Here is a 3,569-nt window from a genome sequence, read left to right on the forward strand (position 1 = left end):
ACTGCTCTCCCCGAGGCTGGCTTATTGGTAGTATTCTTCTTACACTGGCTCCTCATATGTCCTTGCTCTCCATAGTTCCAGCAACCTTTCTGGGTAGCAGCCTTTCCTGCCGTGGTATCTTCCCCGGTTTGTTACAGTCCTTCAAACTTCTCTGAAAGGTACCCTTTTCTGGCCTTGAATATTGATGACTGTACCAACCTTGGTACCTCTGTGCTGGAGTTAATGTATGATTCAAATTAAAGAGCTCTGGTCATTGCATCTGGCATAGTAGAGGGGTGTGCTTGCTTTACTTGTATCTTCAGTTGTGAACTGTCCAAGGCGTATATAAATTGATTTCTCAGCAACAGCTTGAGGACATCGGGTGGTGCAGATGGGTAGGCTTTGTGTGCCATACTTTCCAAATCCTGTGCCAGCTCTTGCAGGCTCTCCCCTTTAGCATGGACTCTCGTCCTAAACCTAGCCCCGTAGACTTCGGACTGATTTTGAGTTTCTTACCTGAGTTCTAGAGCAGCTACCAGTGCTCGATAGTTGGCCTGTCATCTGCTGACAACTGTCCAAGTATTTCCAGTGGTTGTTCCTTCAGTCTCGTTGCCAGGTATACTGCTTTCTGCTTCTCTGTCCATCCATTCATTTCTGCCAGGAGCTCAAATTGTGCTCTATATGCTTCCCACGGTGCCTTCCCATCGAATTCCTGTGACTTTCTTCGTACTAGATCACCCCTATTGCTGACACTCATGTCTGGAATGTGACTTCTGACAGGACTGAAGATGTCCGCATTAGGATTTAGCTGCAGGGTTTGGAAGGGGCTTCCCATTGTCTGGGGCTGATCAAGTCGATGGCTAATATATTCTCCTTGTGTAAAAGACAGTAAATCATCCTTTAAGGTATTTAATTCACTTTGAAATTTACTAAGCTTTTACATGTGTACTTCTTGTTTCCTTTCTTGTTCCAGTTGCCACTGCTGTAGTCTCTCATCTTGTTCATTTTCTTTCTCCTCCAGCCACTGCTGTAGTCTCTCTTCTTGTTTATTTTCTCGTTCTTCTTGTTTATTTTCTTTTCCCTCCAACAACTGCTGTAGTCTCTTTTTTTGTTTCTTTTGCTGTTCTTCTGTTGCTGCCATCAAAGTTGCCACTTCTCTTTTCCATCTTTTTTTTTTTATTCTTTTCGGTCCCACTCTCTGATGAATTTGTTACGTATCTGCTTGTTTGTTAATTTCCGCTATCAATTCTTTCCGAGGAACTTCAGCGGTACAAGTCCTTTCTTAATTAAAACTAGTTTATTCTTTCTTGATACAACTTTTTGTAATACACAGAATTTCCACAGAACACTTTAAACTTAATAACCTTTATAACACATGCTATAAATCACAGTGATTCACACACTTTACTTAAGGTGCCTACTGTTCGCTTGATTCAATTATCTATCTCTTCAATCTATCTATATCTCTGCAATTACACTGGTTTTTTCTCGCCAGGCTTATATTACTAAAAAAGAAGGTGCTTCGAACAAACTCGGGCCTCTCCTATAATTCATGATCCTTCCAGAAACTCCAGGGCACATGCTCCCAGAATTACGGGACTTCTGCTGTCGTAACAATACTATTGCAAAGATGACAGAAATTTGTAAAATTTGCAGTGTTTACCCTGGTTTGTTTAAAATACCAGGGATTGTTTATTTATGTTAGTTTGTTTCAGTTACCAGAGATGATGTGTTTTTTATGTTTTATTATGACGTGATTACCTGGATTTCATGTTTTATTTTGAATACCAATGATCATCTGGTTTTCATATTTTGTTTTAAAAATACTAGTATCTTTTGGTTTTCATAATTTTAGATGCAAGTGATACTCTGGTTTTCAGTGTTTTATTTAAACAACAATGATTATATAATATTCATGTTTTGCTATAAATACCAATGATAATCTGGTTTTTGTGTTTTGTTTAAAACTAACTGATGTACCCATGCAATGCACAGTGAGAGGTTTATGAAAGTTTTCTTCTGAAATATGCCAATGACAGTATAAAGATTGAAAGTACATAAAATTATTCATGTCCACTTGGTTTGATTATTTAAATAACTTTTTGGTTTCTATTTTAGTTTTGTTATCAAAAACAATAAGTAACTTGTGACTTGAAAAACATCTCACTTAAGATAAGTGTCTATCTTGAAAGTTTATATAAAAAATGTGGTAAAAAATATTCTCAAGTGACTGTTGAGATATAAAATTAAGTGTTATTGTAGAATTAATTTTTTGCCAGTTAGATTATGTTTAGTGTTTCTGTTTTAGTCTTAAGTATGCCAGTAATGATTGAAAATACATAGGCTGTGTGTACACCCTATGTAACAAAGGAATAAATTGGAGAAATCCCACCAGTACCCCTAGTGGCTACCCCCACTGACTGATTTTTATTTAGTCATTACTGGAGCTATGAAATATCTGCATTTTAAAAGAAAAATGACTTCATGATACATCCCAAATTTCTCCTAGTTGGTTAAACTGTATTTGACAGGTCCAAAGAGGAGTTAGAGAACAAACAATCACACATACACACACACACAAACAATTTTTTCTCAAATTATAGTAGAATACTAGGGATTGTTTGTTTATTGTGGTTTGTTACAATTACCAATGGTGATGTGTTTTTCATGTTTTCTTGAGAAATTATTATCTGGTTTGCATGTTTTGTAGTAAAAATACTAGTATCTTTTGGAGTTCATATTTTGCAGTAAATAATAGTGACTGTCTGGTTTTGATGTTTTGCTATAAATACCAGTGATTGGATATTCATGTTTTGTTTTAAACAACATTGATCATCTGGTTTTGATGTTTTGCTATAAATACCAGTGATTGGATATTCATGTTTTGTTTTAAACAACATTGATCATCTGGTTTTCTTATTTTTATTTTGTTTTAAATACAAGTGATCATCTGGTTTTTATGTTTTGTTTTAAATACCACTGACTATTGTTGTAAAAATAAGAGTTCTCTCTTTTATTATTTTGTAAATATCAGGAATTGACTGCTCTTATTGTATTTTTGCAACTTCCAGGGAATAACTATTGCCCTTGTTTTTGAATTCCATGGATTATTTACTACATTAAGGATTAAAATTTTTATTTAGTTTGTATTAAATATGCTTCTTTGTTAATTTGTTTATATCATTTCCAATAACATTTCTCCATGACTGAAAATTGTTAGTTTCTGGGGCTGAAAGATTTCTACCTATCTCTTTTACAGATCTAGGTTTTTGACAATAACAAGTAATGGAAATACATAAAGTGGCTTAATTAAAAGAAAATTCAACTGATGATTTTTTTAACAGATCATTTTATCTTAAGTATTAACTCCACAACTTCCAAGTACAATTAAGAGTTTGATTTTTATGAAAACAGCATATCTATGTATCTCGTTTATAAGAGTGTGTGTGTGAGTTACTTTGTGAGAACAAAGGTTGTGACATGTGGTTAGGTATTATACTCTAAATTAATGGCATCTAAAGAAGTGTCACTTTTTCCACTTCTTGTGTGTTTTATATTTGTGTGTAACTTTATGTTTTTTTTAAAGAACA

The sequence above is a fragment of the Limulus polyphemus genome, unplaced genomic scaffold (assembly GCF_000517525.1).
Source record: "Limulus polyphemus unplaced genomic scaffold, Limulus_polyphemus-2.1.2 Scaffold1268, whole genome shotgun sequence".
In the NCBI taxonomy this organism is placed as follows: domain Eukaryota; kingdom Metazoa; phylum Arthropoda; class Merostomata; order Xiphosura; family Limulidae; genus Limulus; species Limulus polyphemus.